Here is a 21,476-nt window from a genome sequence, read left to right as displayed (position 1 = left end):
AGCAGCGACCTTTTGTTAGTGTTTTTCGACAGAGGTATGACGAATCATGGGGGTTGGGTGCAGAAGCCCCTCTACACACTCAGGTAGTTCTTGGGTCAAGGCCTCGTTCCCTCCAAAGCCCCTCCCTCTCTTCACACACATTGGTCTGGAACATACCTGCAGGCTCCTGTTTTAGTAGAGATTTCCTTGTAGCATCTTTGAATGGAATTTTAGATATGCAAATTCTAAATTGCCGGCTGCCTCCAATCTAGTGCACCACACAACCCATCAAAACATTCAAAGTAAAGCCACAACACAAACACAATGTCCCTGCCCCGAAGAAACAATCTCCAGGGAAGGCCCCAAGGTGTGATCGCAGGGTACCCTGAAGTTCTCCCCCCGCCCCCACCCCCTTTCTAATCACCAAACACAACAGCTGCAACACTATTGAAGTCAACTTCGAGCATACAACTCCAAAACTGAAATATCTAACCCAAATTTCCTTCCTAAAGTTGTAACCGGACTACCCCAATCAACACCAATGGCCACTATGCTAATGTCCCTGCTCCTGTAGTAGGAGGCATTCCTGTCAAAGCACCATGCCATCAAGAGGAAGGACACAAAACAAATATGCCAACTCATCAACGCAAGTACCTTGAACAAAAAAACACAAAAAAAAACCTCACATTTCCGAGAAACCGCACTGAACCATTACAAAAACATGGCCCAGAACCTTACCCCTGTATGCCATGAAGCCACTGCCCCTAAATTTCATATCAGCCATTAAAATCTTATATGAAAAAATGAAGGCCTGCCAGACATCTGGTAACAAAAACAAAAGAAATGTAAAGATTACTCAAAAGAAAACATCAGGGGCAGCATTGAATCCTAGATAAATGTCAGGCCCCTCCAACTGTTACTTATTCTTACCTCTTAATGTATAGACAACCACTCTGCAAAGCAAACTTAAAACAAACTGCCCTACTAGCTAAAGTGACAAATATCCATTTGAACCACCCAAACCTATACATTCTAAAAGATCTCAACATGTGGTCTGACCAGAAGACTAACTACAAGCACAGCCGATACCTTAAACGTCCAACAAGTTGCTTTCCTGGCACAACACTCCACTGAACACTAGCTGATATTGCATCTGCCCCCCCCCCTTGGGACGAACGACTCCCCTGTGAGCTGCAGTGACACCACCTTCAGGATCAACAACTATTGAAAAGCCTTCAAAGATGGCAAAAGCACCAACAAACGCTCATACAGATGGGAAAATGTTAAGCACCACATAGGGGTAGTAAGCACTATGTAAATGCCACAATGGAACCGGTAGCTTTTCCCCCCGAAATAAAGGGTTAATACTTGGTCTTAAATTCTTGGTGTATAAGTCATGAGTGGCAAGTAGCCACATGAAAGCTTAGCTTGTTTTGGGCTGAAGGGTCCAAGAGGCAATCTAGCCGAGCCAGAGCCCGACATCTGGCACGATCTTTCAGTGGCTGACACCTAGCTGTAATGCCCCCGGTTACTTACTGGTAATCTTCGTTACTCGGAGTATGGTCTTCCTCGCCACACGAATTACTAAGATCGCTTCAGCTCCACACCAGATTCCTCCAAAGCAATTAGCATTCTATGCCTCCCATCCCTCCCCAACATGGCCAACCACCATTACCCCTGACACTGTATAAGGGTAACCCGGGGCAGGTAACTATGCTCTGCCAGCAGAGATTTGCCTACTCTGCGCTACATAGCGAACGCGGAGTAGGTAAAAAAAAACTCTGCCTCCGTGGCGGAGCAGAGCTAGCCGCTCCCTCCCCCGCTCCCTCCCCCTCCCAAAGTCTTTAAAAATGTAAAAGAAGCCACTTACCTGCTGTTTGCCGCCTCCCCTTCTAGGCCACTCTCCCCTTCCATAATAAATAAAAAAATATGTTGTACGTCTAACGTGCGTGCACGCGCGTCAGACGTACAACGTAGTGGGTTTTTTAAATTACAGAAGGGGATGCGCAGACCAAGGGGCAGGACGGGAGCGGCCAGGCAGGGGAGGCAGCAGACAGCAGGTAAGTGGCTTCTTTTACATTTTTAAAGACTTTGTGAGAGAGGGAGGGGGGGAGCGTAGCATAATGTATTTCCCCTGAGTTTTTAAAAATTCAGTGGAAATATGCATAGACCCCCTCCGCCCAAGGTGATATAAGGGGAGGTCGACCTACCCCATTTTCTGTACAACTATGAATCCCCAAAGCAACCATATGAAGCTTATAGCCAAACAGGGAGGTATGCACTCACGTGGCGAGGAAGACACTGAATAATGAAGATTACCGGTAAGTAACTGGGGCATTACCTTCTCATAAGTCTTCCTCGCTGTAGGAGAGTAGGATCGGCTTACTATGGTTACCCCCACTTTTTGCTGGCGTTTCACTGTTTTTCGACTTTAGTCTGGCTGGGGCCCTGCTATTCAGGACCCCAGCCTAGCTGCTTCCTCTTTAAATTGATTGCATGTCCTTTAGGTATACTCCAGATTGGTTACTGGGTTACCATTGCGAGTCCCTAGTATATGGTACACCAGGTACTCCGGGCATAGGTACCCCAGAGGCCTACCAGGGGCTGAAGCATGTTTTATGCCACCCCTGGGAAGCCTTCCAAAATAGCACCACAGGTCTGCTACTGCAGCCTGGGTAAGGTGGTGCATGCATCCCTTACTAAGATATAGGTTACCTATATATACACCTTAAATCACTGACACATGTAAACCTATAAGTCACTCCTATGGCAGGCCCTATCAATCCTGAAGGCAGAGTGCTTGGTTTTGAGTAAGAGGGTGCCCATGCACGAGCAGGACCCCTCTGCAGCTTTCGGAATCTATTCTCTGATACAGTGCTGTGATGCAGCCAGACCATATACTCTTAAGTACATTATAACCTTGCAGTAAATGGCAACTTTGGAATGGCTGCATGGAAACATGTCGTGTTTGGTGTCAAACACTTTGCAATCCTACCCCCCACCAGTCCTAGCGGCGGGGGTAGAATTCGACCCTTCTAGAGGGAGAAGACATGTACACACTTACCTGATCGGTATTAGTTTAAACGAGCCCCAGCATCACAAAATGGATGCTGCAGCCACAGACACGAGTCTGGCCTGCTGCTGCTGGATGAAACTCCAGCAGGGGAGGCCTGGACAATAGGTTTCCTGTCACAGGGAGGTGTAACCACCTCCCAGACAGGCTTTAGTATATTGGGGCTGGGTGGGTGCATTCATAGAATGCTTTTCAGACAGTGCTGGGGGCACACTTGGTGTCCCTGTGCATACCCCAGTTCAAACCTGTTGCTGGGGCACTCAGCCCCTGCTCTGGCATGAAACTGGACAAAGGGAAAAGGGTGTAACCACCCCCACCCTGGGTCCTCCCATAGGTGGGATCCTAGAGAAAGTCCAACCCCTAAACTTAGTATAAGTAAAGGAACCCTATCCTTAGAACTTTACCCTGGACTAAACTCTGCAAAATATATCCTTGAACTTTGACATTTTATTATTTGGACTAGAAGACGTAAGAATCTCCCTTTGGGTCAAGGAGTGACTCCTCTGTTCGAACAGGCACCAAAGAAGCATCTTGCTGGTCTGCATTTCCAAGGCTCCCAAAGGATTTGCAACTCAGGACATTGACCTCCAGACTTCTCAGAGGCCGACACGAGATCACAGCAAAGCTGAGACCTGCAGCCCTCATGAGAGATGCAGGACCGGAACTCCTGGACACCGTGCACATTTGCAAGTGCAGTGACTTCCTGAGGTTTCCCGAAGTTGTGCATTAGGCTACTTGTAGTCCAAGCCCCAAGCACCATTTGCACTGAAGATTGTGGGCCTACACTCCACAAGTGTTCCGTGGACCCGCTTCTAGCATTTCCGCTAGAGGCTCCTTCGCAATCCCTGGTCCATAGATTGGTGGGTCCCCTTGAAGGTAACTCGTTTCTTGGGCTTTCCCAGTTGATCCAAACGTGCTCTGACTCCCCTCCAAAGGGTGAGTCCCTCAGACCTTGCTGGTCTGCACCAAAGCCAATCTTTGCCTTCTACGTGGGTTGCTGTTGCCAAGGCTTGTTTGGTCCAATCTGTATACCAACGCGCAGGACTCTACATCCTTCGTGGGACAGCTTGAATACAGCTCATGGTCATAGTCAACGCCTCCTGGTCCTCGTGGCTGAAGAGTCAAGCTTCACCTTCTGCACCTGAAATCAGCAGACATGGGTGGGTATCTTCTCATTGCCTTACTGGTCACGGGCTAGTGACCCAGACTCTGTCCCCTCTGCTTTTAGGTTCTTCAGAACTCCAATCCACCCTTGGATCCATCTGGACACTTTCCACTTGGACGCCTGCAGCATTTTTCAGCAGCTCGCCATAGAAAACGACAACGAAACCCGACACGAAAAGACACCTATGCACCCGGCTTCCCTGGGTGAGGTAACTAGTACTCCGGTGCTCCTGTGGGTATTGACTCTAGAACTGCCCAGTTCTAAAGGGGTTTGCTCCAAGTCCACTTCTAAGTGTCCCTAATATTTAAAATTCTAATCACAACTTTCTCCATAGAAGTCAATGGTGATTCGCGAATGTGTTTAGACACTGCACGCGTCCCCCGTGGGTCCCCTGTGTCACTACCTTGGGAGGTTCCTGGTGGCCCCAGCAGTTCTACAGGCTCTAGGCCTGGTCTCTGTATCATGGTTCTTATACCACTTAGTATATGGTTTGGTACGCCCTTAGGGCTAACCATGTACTGTGCTAATTTACTGTGTGCTAAATAAGTACTGTGTGTACTTTTGCTTCTAGCCTCAAAGAGACTAGAGTGATGTGTCACACACACACACACACACACACACACACACACAGTGGTTATCCTTTCATTTGGAGATTCATGAGATTATAGACTGGTAAAACAAGCTGCTTTACATTCCTTCAAGACTTAGCCTGAAGGCTGCTCTCCACAGCTACCACTAGGATAGCTTTCTATATAGGTTGTCTTTAAACCTATCAATAATGGTAGTTTGGACTGGTGCAAGGTGCCCACTAGAATAGTGGACAGCATATGCCAGGCAAACTTCTCACACTCGCTACCAGAGTTATGAAGGGAGCACATACCCAAGCCCAGTGGCTTCATGGAAAACTCACAAGAAACCACAGACAACAGGATAATGCAAAACCGCAGGTTTTAATCCAAAGAGTAACAGATTGAAAACCACCAAGGCGACGCCCACAGAAGGTGTGACCATCAAGAGCTGGAAGAACTAGCCCCGATAACTGCCTCACAGAATCCCCCGCAGAAGGACCACCCAACACCAGCCAGTAGTGATCCATGAACATATCCGGAGAGGACCAAGTAGCAGCCCTGCAGATATCCTCAGTAGGTAGAAATTCACTTGAAAGACCAGGACACAGAAAGACCCTCGGTAGACCAAGCCAGGCAGGCACCTCAGAACCCCGGGACCCATAGGCAGCAGGCCAGCAAGATAGTCTACTTAATCTACCTACTGCGGGTGGAGAGAGCCAGTTTATGTCCCCAAAAAACTGGGCCAAAAGTGACAAACAAGTTATCACAGCAGCAAAAGGGAGTAATCCTTGCCAAATACACCAGAACCTTCCACCAGGCATCCAACAGTGGGAGCAGAATCCAACCCAGACTCAACGACCAGAGGGAATGTAGGCAAAGTAACCTCTCAGGAACGGTTGACAACTAAGGGGACCTTGGATAGCAACTTCGTATCTGGGCCAAAAGGACCCGCAAAAGTGAGAGGAGAGCGTGGAAAAGACCCCAGCTCCCCAATCCAACCAGCAGACACGATGGCCACCAACACCACCTTCATAATGAGGAGCTGGACATCCAGGCACACAAAGGGCTCAAACGGTACCCCAGAAGGGCCCACAACACCAATGGAAGATGCCAAGAAGGCTCAAAACAAATCACTCTAGGATGTTGCAGAAAACAACTTCAAAGTAACAGTGCCACAAAAAAAGATACAAATTATCCAAATGAGTACTACAGAACACCCACAAGGCTTCCCACTGAGCCCAAAGAGTAGAAGGGGCAAGGCCAAGGGCAAAGCCATCCTCAGGAAATCCACCCTCATTGGATCCACAGAAACAGAGTCCAGGCCCTACAGAAACACCACTTACAGAAGGACCCCCCCATTGGTGAGAATACTGAAGAGTCACTGGGCGACAGGAGTCCTACAGCAAATCTACCACCACCAGTGATCAACCCAGAGACAGATGGCTCATACTCTCTATTTTTACTAATACATTTGTATATTCTTTCGCATATCTGTAAGCTCCCTCAGCCCTCTGTTTATACTGATAATTGTGGGGGTCCTTTCACTTCGGCACCAGTGTGGATGATATCCTGCCCTGCTTCTGCGCGCTCCTTCCGGGGCCAGAGGTATGGCAGGTGGATGCACTGTCATTCCGTTGGCTGGGCTCCCTGCTTTACACATTTCCTCTGATCCCTTTGATTGCTCTAGTTCTGTGCAAGGTTAGTCTGGACATGGCCTTTGTTCTGTTGGTGGTGCCCTGCTGGGTTTGCTGCCCGCGGTTTCCTCTGCTGAAGGAAATGGCTGACCGGGAGTGCTGGGTGATCCTGGATCTTCCAGACCATTTGCATGGCCCTCTCCCTGTGGGGTTCAGCATCTTCATCTTCAGGCCTGGCTCTTGAGAGGATGAGTGTAGGAAAAAGTATTCCCTTGGATCAATGTTGCTAACAGTCACGGTCGCATCTGCAAATAAAACATTGTTGGGCACCAAAACCATTCCTGTAACAGTTTGAACACAGCCCGCCCACCCATCAGAAAATTGGAAGACATAGTAGGAAACACCCTGCTTAGGCGTTCCGCCACGCAGTTCTCCTTTCACTGGAGATAGACCGCCCTGAGGGACAACACTCTTCCCTGCCAAGGACAAAATCTCCTGCGCAAGGAGCCAAAGGGAGTGAACCCTGCAGCCCCCCTGATGATTGATGTAGCCCATCACCACCCGACTTTCCTTCCGGACCAGAACATGGTCTCCCCGAAGGGCCCGAGGCAAATGCCAGACAAGCCAAATTAAAGGTCTTCAGTTCCAGGAAGTTGGAAGAGGAACCCGCCTGAAGGTGATCCCACCAACCATGCACAGAACAGGAATCCAGTGTCACCCCCCCAGCCCAACAGGCTGGCATCAGTTGTTACCACCTTCCCTTTCCAGGTGTCCCTGGAAAGGGACACCTGAAAGGGAAGACCCTATGAGAGATTTGAGTCCACCATCCGCCAACCCAAATCTACCTGAATCCGAGGAGACACCACCGCTGGCAGATCGTAATCCGTGGAACAAGGAGCCCAATGGGACAAGAGATGGTTAACCAACAGGTACAGATGAAGATGAGCCCAGGGCAGCACATTGATCGCCGCAAACACTAAACCCTGCACCCTCAGCCACTGATGGACTGGGGTGTAATCCAAGGCTAGGAGACAACCCAGGTCCCTCCTCAAGGTTGCCCTCCACTCTGCAGGCAAAAACACCAGCCCATTGATCGTGTCCAGGTGACCCCCAATGAACACCAAGTCCTAAGTAGGATTCAGATGGGACTTCTTGCGGTTGATCAGGAACCCATGATGGTCCAGGACCTCGCACACACCCCCCAGACATTAAGAGTCCCCTTAGAGAAAGAAGAGGCAGAGATCAGCCGGTCGTCAAGGTACAGTAATACCTGAATCCCCTCCCTGTGGAGGATCCCAACCAAGGGGGGCAAAACCGTGGTGAAGACCCTCGTGGCAGAAGAGAAGACAAGCCTGTGCTGCTGGATGACTTATTGCTGTGGGCTGCTCCAACTTATGGTGGTTGTCGATAGTGGTTTTCTCAATCTAATCAAACGAAAAAGACGAGGCTGACGGGGAATCGCAGTACACGACAAAAAAGTGAGAAGTCGTCGGTACCCGCTGCCAGAACCCAAGTGATCGGTAAAGGGATTTAACCGTGAAGGGAGGACCCTCAAGTTAAGAAGAGGCCCTAAATCCCAGTGGATATTACAACAATACCACTCTTCCAGCAACAAACACAAGGAAGATTCGTTTCAGGAATCGGGGATTGATGGCCAAATAAGAACACAACCCCTTAAAAGAAGGAATAACACCTTTTAATTAAAAGACAAGTCCCACGGTATTGAAGGAAGAGGACACCTATGATTAAAAACAGTTTAGATATATTGGTGCATACACAAGGGTAATGCTGATCCAGAGGAGAAATAACATAATATTGTCCTGAGGAAGGTGGTCAAAATCATTTATAGACCGCCGAAACGCGTCGACGCTGTATTAGAAGTTACATTTATAAGTGGTCAACGCCCGTGAGGGAATTAGGAAATACCACCTAACCTTTGTTGAACCAACTGTGTATAAATTAACTGTATATAAGACAGATTCTATTGTCTTTTTAGTTGTGAATTCTCCTGCATTATTGTATGTTTTTGTCAGATCATCATTTTTATTATGTTTGCTTATTGATTTATTGTATGTTGAAATATGTGTTTTTAAACTTGTGATTTTTAATAAATTATTTTATATATACATATGACTACATATATATATATTTGATTTGAATTTTTAATTTTTGTTGACAACCCACTGGTTTGTGAAGTTTTCACTATAGATTATCAGAACGTATGACTGTAACTGAATGACCCATGGTTTGGTGTGTAGATAGGACCTCATAATACATATTCGTTTACCTTCAGGGATAAATTTGTGTTTACTGAACGATAGTGGTTTTCTGCATTGCTGAAACTGTTGGTTATTGGGATTAGTTTACTGCTTTTAATGAAACCATTCCACACATTTATTCCAGTTTCCTTGTGGTGCATTAAGTTAATAGCAGGTCTGTGTGATCTGCAGTGGGAAGGGGTTAGTTGGCTGTATTAATAGAGTGGCTTCTAGAGAGTCGGCATGGTTAGGTCGCATGAGTAAGACTTTAAAGGAGAGGTTGTGATCTTGGACATGACGAGTTGCTGCACAATTAGAAATACAATAATAGAGAGTAATACAAACATGCACATGCCTTAGATAATTAGGCTGCAGAGGATGGAAAGTAAGAGGCTAAAAAAAAAAAAAAAAAAAAAAAAAAAAGACACTTAAGTTTTACGTCCAGGTCAGTTCTCATGGGCATACAGGGGGTGCATTTTTGAACTTCCATTCAATAGTCTGAGGAACAGGTGAAAACTGTGGAAAGTGCCAATATTCATTTGCCAGATAGTGCTATCCTCTGAAAGGAGACTCCTTCGACCACAGTTTTAAACCAGAGCAGCCGACCTGCTCCAGGCTGGAAGCAGGTGTATCGGGAAACTGGAGGTTCAGGGTGCGGTCAAAGGCAGGCCAGGTCACAGCTTCAGACAGTAAGACACCCCCAGAATGGATTCTTGGCTTGGCAGTTTGGTTCGGAGGCCTCGAGTTGGGCCAGCTATCTGTCTCTCGGTTTTCCCTTGAGTGCCAAGAATGAAAGACACCACAGCGACCATTGATGTAAACATTAGCGACCGAGATGACCATTTTGCCTCAATCTCAAAATGTGACACTACACAACCTGGAATCAATACACAATATCCTGGTTGTACAAATTGTGTGATCTACGGCAAATATATTTTATTTCACAAAGCGTCTTTTCCTTCGTCACATGAGCGCACTTTTAAAAACTTTATTTCAGATGTGCACTGTTCATGCACCTCTGTATAATAGATTATTGTTGCTCCATCTATAAGAATTTAGCCTTAGAATCTTGGTTTAGGGTTTACCTAACAATTGACTTCACTTTTAGTTCACTAATGGCTTTGCCATTTTTGGTGGTGGGGCATAAATCGATCTATAAAGTATCACTCTTATTCAATGTCGTCTATGTAGTTATAAATCTGATGCACTAAAGTGAATAGGTACCGCATGTTAAAATTCTAAATTAAAAAAAAACATTTACATTATATTTATTGCATAATACTCATGCCAAATGTTTTAGTGGCTCGAGATGTAAGCTGATTCGAGTGAAGCTAGACCCTTGGCTTTCCTCTGCTTATTAAATTGTCTTGCACCCTTTATTTGCGACTTGGTCAGTACAGGAGGATATCAATCATTTAATAAAATGATTTGTAAAAGGCGAGGACTAGAAAGATTGCGCCCTGCCGATATGCAAGGATAGGAGAACCCTACCACCCAGGCTCCTGTAGCAGAGACGAAGAAGAGTGCACTCAGTGAAAATACTTCTAAAATAAATGTTCCCAGGGCAGGGATTCAAGAGCGTTGTGTTGTTCAGGACCCTGGAGAGCTACCAAGGCCACGTGGTGAGCCAGAGGCATGGATTCAGAAGGGGTGTGACACCTCAAATGCACGGTTTTAGTAGTTGGGGGCTCCCGGGTCAGCTGTATCGGTCAGTTTCTCATCATACTCATTGGAATAGGAGTTTAACTTTTTTTGTTTCAGGATCTTTAAAATTTATATTGACCAGTTTACCACCAAAGTAGATAATCTTCACCAGTTTGCACGTCTGCCTCACATCACACTGCTAGACTTACCATCTGGTAACACGATCGCTTGTAGTTGCCTTTACATAGCGGTTGCTACTCCCTTTGAGGCGCTGAAGCACCTTACACCGGGCAGCACTCTGCTCTGGAACCCAAGGCTAGTGGTGATTCTTGGTTATTGTTGGTCACTGAGATCAGGATTGTGTGTTTAAAATAACCGTTCCAGGCGTCACTCCAGTTTTTGTGGTTGTATAAAAGAGTTAGGGGTGATCTTTAAGGGGGGTGTATGATCTAGTGCAGATGGTTGGTGTTTTGAAATAAAGACGTGCACGGTAAATAACATTGGAAAGTGTTGCATGCAGAAGTTTCTAGATCAGGATTGGTCCCCGCAAGGCATTGAGCCCTCAGGTGCTGTCCGAAACCCAAGGTCAGACTGAGAAATGGAAGGGCCCGGGTCAGAAGCAGCGAACAGTGCTCTGCTCGACCTTTTATCTGAAAAGACCAGTTGTGTTTTAATGGTGAACAGGATGAGACAAAAACAAGCATTGGTAAAGCCAATAGGTTTCCACTATGCAAGAGCTATTGGCTTTGCAGATGTGTTTTATCCGTGTTGTGCTCCAGCGTCGCTGCTGTTCCGCACGGCTGAGTGTTGTAGAGGGGCAGGTCGCAGATTAGAGTTCTGCAGAATAGATCAAGAGAAGCACAGTGGAGTGCTGTAGAATGGCACAGTGTGCAGAGGTAAGTGGTAGTGTAGAGTAGAGCCGCATACAGGGAAGGGATGTAGTGTAGTGGTGCAGAGTAGTGCAAAGCGGAGCATGCCTGGTGTGGTAACGCACTGCCATTACAAACAGTTTCAATTGAAATGGCAATTACATTTACACAGACTGTTGGAAGGCGGTCTGACATTTGACCTCTGTTTGCACAGCAAATATGACAATACAATAATAAAATGTAAAGGTCTGTTTAAAGAAAGCAAGTATAAGTTTGTAGTGAATAGGGTATGCTCCACCAGACGACGAACGCAAGCTGGACAGTTTAAAACACAAAGACAGTCAACAGAAAGCAAGCAGTGGCGGCTACAAACCACAGAGGCAATGGTGAGCAGGGTGCTGAATGCCTTCCCAGGGAAGCTTTTTGAAAGGGCCAAGTCGGCGAATAATGAATGTTTTTACACAAACGGATTTTCCAGAGATTTCCCCATACATTGCATTAAGCTTTGCTTTTCCACTTACTGTTAACCAGGAATCTATCTATACAGGCTCATTTAAAGCGGTGATATTTATTCGGAATGTAAACGGTGTATGCGTAAAAATGTCCTGTTTTCTTAACTGAAACAGGTGGATCACTCAATTTTTGCCCAATTGGTGCAATTAATCAGTGTGGTTATATCAGTTGCGGGTGCTCCAAAATTGTCTGAAGACTAGGACAGCTGCTAATAAGAGCGCATCTAAAGCGGTGCGTGTTTCTGTTGCGGATCCATGGCGCGTTCGCGCGCACTCCTTGACCATAACCCCTGCCACGAGCGCGCGCGCCTCAGCCTGCAGGGACCGGCCCAGGGGGAGCGAAGCTGAGGGTCGGGCCCCGGGCCCTCCCGGACCCTTCCTGCAGCTCACCCCAGTCAGAGCCCCGTTCGGCGCAGGACCCCACGACCCTTGGCTCTTGAAGTCACCCCGGTGTTATATTTACAGCGCCTAGAATTCAGACTCGAAAATGATAGTGAACACACTTTCCACAAAGCTCGCAAATTGAGTTAACTTACACAAAAGTTATTAGTTTTAACTAGGTCACGTCGCCCGATTTTATGTACAACTTTTACTGAGAGGAACTTGAACATGATTTACTCACATCCCTGGCTGCCAGCTCCCTTTAGTTTGTTTTCTTAGGCAACATATTTTTAACATAAATGCTGATGTTTCCGCTCGACCCTTTAATAACCCTAATTATTAAAACACGTTTCCTGGCCGCGGATCTGAATTTCGTCGTGTTTGACCATCACATGGGTGTTTCTATGTCGCATTAAACAACCTGTAAACATTGTTCTGTGTCACCCCACCCACCGGGGCTCTCGTCTGACCCGGGTCTATCCAGTTTCCACCCGGGGGCGCCGCATCCGGACCCGAAGCCCCACGGCCCCCACGTGCAGGACATGCTTTCAACCACACAAGCTTCTGACGTGGGGCCTGTGGTCGTCATGCACGATATGAAATCATGTCCCACACCGGTTCAAAAACACCCTTCTAACCAGCCACACACCGTCCACCAGAGGTCTGCAAACCGAGGGGCGAGCCCCCGGGGGCCTCAAGTGATCCACGGGGGGGGGGGGGGGGGGGGGTGCCGGGCTCTGACCAAGATCACGCATCATGCTTGGTTTAAAGTGATAAAAAAAAATTTAGTGGCTCAATGTGTAAATGGCCATCTCACTAACATCTGCCATTTCTATCCTAACTTGGAGTATGTGTCAAAGGGGTAACAGATTAACTGCAGTGTTTAAGTTTAGACCTATTTAACCATTGCCAATTTAACAGAATTGTAGATTATTAAGAGGGGCCCGATATATTTATTTATTTTAACACGGGTGTGTGTGTGGGGTGGGGGGGGGGGGGAAGGGGTCACAACCTTAAGAAGTTTGAAGACGCCTGCCCAAACGGTGTATTTGACTGCTCTATAAATGCTCCAATACGACACGCGATCCAAAACACTTTCTCGTTCAATGTGGAAATGGTAGCTGTCATGAAAGACTACGTTTCCCAGAATGCATCGTGTGTACATTTGCGACATATATACTGTGCCACACATCCAACAGGAAACTCCAAACCTTAAATCCCATAGTTAGAAGCGCCTTTTTCAGTTAACTTGCATGAAACTAAAACACTAAACCTTGGGAAAAAAACACACAAATGTTGGGGGGGGAGGGGAAGGGAAACACACATTTGACGACGACAGTTAAACTATTTTAGAAATGAGGAAAGCGGACCTCTTCTTTCACCAATAAGCTATTCGGATTTCAAGCGCCACAGGCCTAAGATTTACTGCGCTGCCTACAAGATCGATTGAAATGTAATCATTACAACAACTAACCTTGTAACGCAAGTTACACCTATAAGAGGCGCGTCAGCCTCGTGCAGGCAAAGAAGGCCGCACCACCAACTCACTCCTCCGCGGTGACTCGTCCGTCAAGATGTCAACGGTGGCCCCGGCCTCGGGGGCGTGTTATAGGGAGCAGGGGGTGAAAGGTAAGCCCAATCAGCCACGCCCCCTTCGCTCCATCAGGACCCTCACCTGGGAACAAAATAATAAAACGACTTAACTACCAGAAAAACACTCGGGGGAGAGTCCGAATGAGAAACGGGGGGGGGGGGGGTGTTTGAAGAGATTCTAGGCAGATAGGGGGCCCTGGCTATCTCGGTCTCTCTGCACCTTCTCCCACACCGAACACGTTCAGCCACCCCTAACACACTGGTAATTTTACAGAAGAGCTCTATGCATTCTGGGACTTGTAGTTTCTCTTTTGATAACACAGTCGGTGTTGCAGGAAAACATTTTATTTCTCAAGGCGAGCAAATCAAAAGATATGCTGGCTGTTCCTTAATTAGGTCGAACAGATGTCCCCTAGACAGGTTTGCTTGGCAGCCCTCAGACTGCTAAACAAGAACCTCTTTCTGGGAAATCTGCTTCCACCTGGATGGCTCTATCCTTTTAAAATGGGATTCCTAAATTACATTAATAACATCTTAAAGACCAATTCAAGGTAGCTAAGCATAACTATTTTAAAAGCTGACAGTTGTAAAATGTGACATTTTTTAAAAACGTTTACTAAACATTTGAGATTTGAAATGTAAGTTTTGTGTTAAAGGTTAAATACGTTATTAAGTTATTTATGCATTTGAAAATGGGCACCCGTTTTAATCTTACCGAGATTTTCTTTGCAAGCATTACATTTTATTTAAACGTTGAACATGATATGCAGTTGTTTTACTCCGGACACTAACACCCTTTCTCACCCTCCTGCTCTGCTACAGACTTTGACACAGCCGTGCCCAATACTCTCTGCTCGGTCTCGTGGCACTACAGTATCTGCACCGGCCACCGTCTTTCTTAAAGTTACATTTTCATTACACGTCTGTGAGGCTGTCCAGAGCCCTCGTGGCTGTCAAAGCGCTTCGACACCTCGTCAGGGGTAGTAAGCGCTATATAAATGCAATTACAGTACAACACACACTGGAATAGCTGCAGAGAACGCTGGCATCTTTGGTCTGAGCACACGCGCTCCATCATGCCGGTGACCTCACATTGCTGCTCCCCAGTGGCGTAACGATACTTGAGGGGGCCCCCCTGCAATGTACATGGAGGGGGCCCCCCACACTCCGGACCCCAAGCCCCGCCCTGACCCTCAGTGGACTCAGACCCTCATCCATCAGCCAGACCCCAGGCCTAGCCCCGCCCTGACCCTCACTGGACTCAGATCCCTCAGCCAGACCCCAGGGCCTAGCCCCGCCCTGACCCTCACTGGACTCAGACCCCTCATCCATCAGCCAGACCGAACGTCCCGCCCTGACCCTCACTGGACTCGGACCCTCATCTCTCAGCCAGACCCCGACCCCCGCCCTGACCCTCACTGGACTCGGACCCCAAGCCCCGCCCTGACCCTCACTGGACTCAGACCTCTCATCCCTCAGCCAGACCCCCGGCCTAGCCCCACCCTGACCCTCACTGGACTCAGACCTCTCATCCCTCAGACCCCAGGCCTAGCCCCGCCCTGACCCTCACTGGACTCAGAGCCCTCATCCCTCAGGCCCCACCCTGACCCTCACTGGACTCAGATCCCTCAGCCAGACCCCCGGCCTAGCCCCACCCTGACCCTCACTGGACTCAGACCTCTCATCCCTCAGACCCCAGGCCTAGCCCCGCCCTGACCATCACTGGACTCAGACCCCTCATCCAGACCCCAAGCCCCGCCCTGACCCTCACTGGACTCGGACCCTCATCTCTCAGCCAGACCCCGACCCCCGCCCTGACGCTCACTGGACTCGGACCCCAAGCCCTGCCCTGACCCTCACTGGACTCCGACCTCTTATCCCTCAGCCAGACCCCCGGCCTAGCCCCACCCTGACCCTCACTGGACTCAGACCCTCATCCCTCAGACCCCAGGCCCCGCCCTGACCATCACTGGACTCAGACCCCTCATCCAGACCCCAAGCCCCGCCCTGACCCTCACTGGACTCAGAGCCCTCATCCCTCAGCCAGACCCCGGCCTAGCCCCGCCCTGACCCTCACTGGACTCAGAGCCCTCATCCCTCAGCCAGACCCCCGGCCTAGCCCCGCCCTGACCCTCACTGGACTCAGAGCCCTCATCCCTCAGGCCCCACCCTGACCCTCACTGGACTCAGACCCTCATCCCTCAGGCCCCACCCTGACCCTCACTGGACTCAGACCCTCATCCCTCAGACCCCAGGCCCCGCCCTGACCCTCACTGGACTCAGAGCCCTCATCCCTCAGACCCCAGGCCCCGCCCTGACCCTCACTGGACTCAGACCCTCATCCCTCAGACCCCAGGCCCCGCCCTGACCCTCACTGGACTCAGAGCCCTCATCCCTCAGGCCCCACCCTGACCCTCACTGGACTCAGACCCTCATCCCTCAGGCCCCACCCTGACCCTCACTGGACTCAGACCCTCATCCCTCAGACCCCAGGCCTAGCCCCACCCTAACCCTCACTGGACACAGACCTCTCATCCCTCAGACCGCAGGCCTAGCCCCGCCCTGACCCTCACTGGACTCAGACCCTCATCCCTCAGACCCCAGGCCCCGCCCCTCACTGGACTCAGACCCTCATCCCTCAGACCCCAGGCCCTGCCCTGACATGCTAAGAGACTGCAATTATCTGTTTAAACTATCTGTTAAAACACAAAACACAAATCTTTTTTTTTTTTTTAACGGCTATAATTTGCCAGGTTCGCTTGATTTTATTTTAATGCGAACGTTTTAGTAGAAAACTTCTCACCCTTTCCCAGTATTCGGTGCAATGCACAAGGCAAGAGGAAGTGTGTAACCTGATGTACTGGGCAATATATAGGCACAGAAAGCCCAGAAGGATTACCTGACATTTCAGACTGTCTTTGTTGCTCAGCTACTTGTTTCCAAACGCAGTCCATTAATTGAATCTCGAAAACCAACTTACGTGTAACATCAGTCTGAAAGTCGGCAAACTTCTTTGGAGTAGGCACCTGTGCAAGGCTAAATTATGCCCGCCGACCGCACAGTGATAGTCCTTCTCAGTACGGAGTCTCTGGCTGGCCGGGTCCTGGGATGCCTCACAAGTCGCGCTGCACACGCACTTTTAATTGAGCTGCTCAATGGTCACAAGGCCCCCACCAGAATGCCCGGCCCACCCTGCAGAACGTGCAGACGTGCCTACAGAGACAACTGCGCGCAACCGCTCACTATTTTATTATGAAGAGGCCCGGCTGGGGCCCGGGGGTGCGCATGCGCAACCAAGAAGACTTGGAGAGGCTTGTTTGCTGGCTCGCTGAGGGGCCCCCTGGAGGCCAGGGCCCCCCGCTTCAGACTAGAGCGCGGGGGCCTGTGTTACGCCCCTGGTCGTGTGCAGTGCCAGTGTGCAGTGCACCAATTAATTTATCAAGAGGCGTGGCCGGGCGTGTTTTAAATCTTCTTGGTTATGAAGTGAGGGGGCCCCCTGGAGCACGAGGCCCCCCCGCAACGCGGGGGCTGCGGGGGCCTGTGTTACGCCCCTGCTGCTCCCACTTTCTGGCTGTTCCTTGAGGGGAGGGGCTTCCTGGTGGGCGGGTCTAGAGGGGGCTGGTTCTTGACATCAGCGGACATTGGCTCCTTAGTTTTCCATAAGCAGTTTGCCCTCATTCGTTGTGCAAGTAGAGCACAACTGTAAAACAGAAACTGTGGACGCCCACACTCCAGCTTGGCATTTCCTGATCACCTAAGGATGCTTGTTGTTAATTCTATGAAACCAAGATAAGGGTTTGGGCTCATGCAGTAAGGTCAAGCCTCACTAAGCTGGGTAACAAAACAAACTACCAGTACTGCAAACTTACTCTGGGGTAAATCATCATAACATAGTGAAACAAAACACCATATTGACAAGACTCCTTTTTCTGTCTGAAATTAAATCTTTATGTTTGTAATTTTTTTCAAAAAGAACACAATTTTTAAATTTATATCACATCACCACATCAAGTACAAGGATTAATCAATTTGTTGAATATAACATATACATGATAAAGTAGGACATATACATTAGCAATCTCCTTTCACACCTTCCATACACACATTCTCACCCAGACTCACTAGAGCCACTCATACTTATTATTTACACAATATACATTTTTATCAATCGTTCTGACAATGATTGATACTTTTTAATCAGAGGCGACCTTGGAGTGTGTTCTGGTTTTTAAAGCATTTAGTACATTCTTTGAGAACTCCTAAAGTCGCAAAAGACTGGTCTACGCGTTTCGAACACCCTTATTAGGGGGTGGTCTCGTCAGGAACACATATCTCTGCCTAGTGACAGAACGAAGTGCGAGGAGATATTATTAATTTCTTTTGAACTGCCTTCACTTGGATATGTTGGATTATTTTGATTGGACTTGTATTTGAAGACGTTCAGGTATTGGTGGTGATACTTTGTTTATCCTTTCAGTTCTGTTTTATAAATTCTGCCTTCTTATCAGTCGGCATTCGCGTCCTCTATTGTCCGTCTGAGTCACTGTTGTTAATTCTGTGGCAGGACAGGAGGCTCAGATTATGCTTTCTCGATTTCTTTACTACAAACAGCAGCCAATAGGAACACAGTAAAGAAACGAAAAACTACAGCTCCCATGAGCACTTAGGTAACCATAGAGAACATATCCCTATATAAAGAACCATAGAGGGCAAGACTTCCTCTTTCTTTGCTGCTTCGCAGCCAGTTAAGTCATTTTACCTTTGTTATCTTACATTCATGTGCTTATAGCATTACATGCTTTGTATTTGGCTTGTGCGCGCACATTTAGCTTGCCTGCTTGCAGCGTGGTGTACTTTCGCTGTCTTCGGCGTCCGCATTGCCGCTGCTGCGCTCGTTGCGCTGTGTTTCTCTCGGCTTGCCTGTTCGCCGTCTTTGTTTGGGAGCGCGGGGTTGCCTGTCTTTAGACTCGGGCGCTTTGGAGCCCTCGTTGCTGGTGGAGTGGGACTGGGGACAAGAGCGGTCGCGCGTTTCAGTCGCGCGCTGCTCTATTTCCGCATTTGCCGGCAGGCGGGCGTCTGCGCATGCGCGACGGCCCATTTGTTTACTTTTCCGTGTACCTCACGGATTCCCTGACATGCTTGAGGCGGCGTTATTCTCAGCCTGTGCCCACTGCCTGCCGCTGTGCTCCCCGCTTGACACCCTTGCTTAAATCGAGTTGGGGTTGGATAATTTGTAGAGGCTTTTGCCTAGAGTGGCTTTCTGCAAGCCTGTCCCTCCACTTTCAACTTCTTTGCGTGGGGAGTGTGTAGCTCTCCATTGTTGGCTTGCAGAGGGGTTGTCACTCCCCCTGACTGGGTCACTTCTGTGTCCTGTTCCCTTTTTCCGTGTGGGCTTCTTGTTTGGCTATCCTTTTTCAGTCTCGCATTGGTTATCATGGCTGGTTATGAGGAAGCTGACTCTTATTCTTACGACGCGGAGCCTGAGGACTCCTTTGAATACAATTTGGTCGATGCACTTGATCAAGGGGTGCAACATTCTGTTACTACTGCGCTAGTCCGTGCCATTGGGCCATTGAAGCGTCACCTGACGGATTATGCGCAGGAACAGGGCTGGATTCCTTCTTCTGCGTCCGCTAAGCGCTCTTCTAAGTCCCCTAGAAATCCACACTCATCAGACTTTGTTAAATTGGCCAAATCTTTGTCAAGCTCCAAGAGTTCTAAAAGGGCTATGCCCTCTGCCCCAGATACTGATGAGGCCTCTTCCTCATCCTCCTCTTCTGGTCCCTCTGCTCCTCCTGCTAAGAAATCGAGGAAGGAGCATTTTGTTGACGCATCGGCGCATCCTCCGGTGCTTACCTTTGAGCCTACTGACATAATCCACCCTAGTTCGAAGTCTTGGCTCCCTGCTCCTGAAGTCGCAGAGTACGTCCAAGCCCATATTCGTGACTCCTTTGACCAGGAGGTGCGTTCTCGTCTGCGGTTCGAATGTCCTCGCCCGGATTTGGCAGACAAACTCGCTGAGACTCCTGAGGTGGATCCCACCATCCTTACCTACCTTCGGAAGTTGATCCCAAGAAGGGCATTGATAGGCTCTGGCGTCTATGCCAGGATAAATTGTTAGATCTCCTTGGTCCGCTCACTAAGATACTGGACTTAGGGTACCAAGCACAAGGGTCTGCTTCTGGCATCGACCCGGATGAGCTGATTGGTTGGGCCCAACGGGCTATTTGCCAGTTGGGCAATGCGAATTGTGCCCTTTCAACGGAGCGTCGTCGTTCCATTCTTCTTAAAATGGACCCACGTTTAACTGAACTGGCTTCTTCGGAATCTGGGCCCCTTGCCCAGGGTCTTTTGTTTGGTCAACCGTTCCTTAAGGAGCTGACGAAGTTCGTCTCTACATTTAGTGGCCTGGATAAGGCGCAATCTCAGCTACGCAGGGCGTTCCGCCCGGTTTTTGGCAGGGCCGGACGCTCCCAGGGACGTTCGTTCGGCCGTGGTTCAGGCCAACAACGTGGCACTCAGTCCCAACAAGGTAGAGGTCAGCAGTCTTCCTATTCTGGTTCCAAAGGCAATTTCTACCCCTCCCGCAAAGGCCGTGGGCAGGCCTCTAAAGGCGGTTATGGCGGACAACAGGGAGGACGTCAAGATTTCGCAAACACAGGTGAGCCTAATTCCTTACGATTCAGTTGTCCTGGGGGGAAGGGTGCAATATTTCCTCCCCAATTGGCGTACAATCTCCAGCGATGCTTGGGTGTTACAGACTGTTCAAGGTTATCACATAGAGTTTTACCATCCTCCCCATCAACCTCTCACCCCTTCTCCCCTTGTTTTTTCCCAACGAGATCAGGCCGTCATCTCCACGGAAATCGAGTCCCTTCTGACAAAGAGGGCCATTGTGCGGACTTCTCTGCACCCGCAGGGCTTCGTCAGCAATGTGTTCCTGGTGGAGAAAAAGGGGGGAGGTTCTCGCCTGGTGCTCAACCTCAAAGAGTTCAACAACGGAGTGGTCTATCGCCACTTCAAGATGGAGGGCATCCATCTTCTCAGGGATCTCCTTCGCAAGGGCGACTGGATGGTTCGCCTAGATTTGAAGGACGCTTACTTGTCCATCCCCATCTTCCCGCCTCATCGCCGTTTCCTTCAATTCCAATGGTTAGGGACGTGGTTCGAGTACACGGTTCTCCCGTTCGGTCTCTCGTCCGCTGCGTGGTGCTTCACGAAGCTCCTGAGACCTGTCATGGAATCGCTGAGGGTGCGCGGGGTGCGTCTGATCGTATATCTAGACGACATTTTGTTGATGGCTCAGTGTCCTGTCCAACTGCAGACCCATTTGGCATGGACGGTCGAACTGTTGCAGTCTCTAGGGTTTCTAGTGAATCCTCAAAAGTCTCTTTTACATCCCTCTCAGTCGATCGAGTTTCTGGGTTTCCTAGTCGACTCGGTCTCTTGTCAACTGCTCTTGCCCTCCCAGAAAGTCAGGTCTATCAAGAGAGAGTTGACGTTACTGTTGTCCAAACAGAGTGTCTCCTTACGATCGATCGCTCGGATTGTCGGACTGTTGGCTTCATCCATTCAAGCGATCTTTCCGGGTCCCTTGCATTATCGGGCCCTGCAACGTCTCAAGATCTGACACTTGCAGAAGGGTCTTCGCTATTCCGATCTTGTTCCTTTGTCACCAGAAGCGAAGTCCGAGATGATGTGGTGGCTCAACCACATGGAGGCTTGGAACGGGAAAGCCCTGTTCGGCTCAACTCCGGATGTGGTGCTGGAGTCGGATGCGAGTCTTTGGGGCTGGGGAG

The 21,476-nt window shown here is 49.0% G+C and overlaps 1 long non-coding RNA gene across 1 annotated transcript in view; it reads right to left on the bottom strand.

Annotated features, from left to right (window-relative positions):
- LOC144824407 (uncharacterized) overlaps positions 1-13,696 on the bottom strand; it is a 33,158-nt gene extending 19,462 nt beyond the window's left edge. The window contains exon 1 of the long non-coding RNA XR_013608933.1: positions 13,559-13,696. This is a non-coding gene — a long non-coding RNA (uncharacterized LOC144824407). The remainder of the gene's footprint in view (positions 1-13,558) is intronic.
- Positions 13,697-21,476: the final 7,780 nt, after the last annotated feature.

The sequence above is a fragment of the Lissotriton helveticus genome, chromosome 3_1, assembly GCF_964261635.1.
Source record: "Lissotriton helveticus chromosome 3_1, aLisHel1.1, whole genome shotgun sequence".
Lineage (NCBI taxonomy): Eukaryota > Metazoa > Chordata > Amphibia > Caudata > Salamandridae > Lissotriton > Lissotriton helveticus.
The sequence above is the reverse complement of the archived record's forward strand: the minus strand, read 5'-3'. Positions and strand labels throughout refer to the sequence as shown.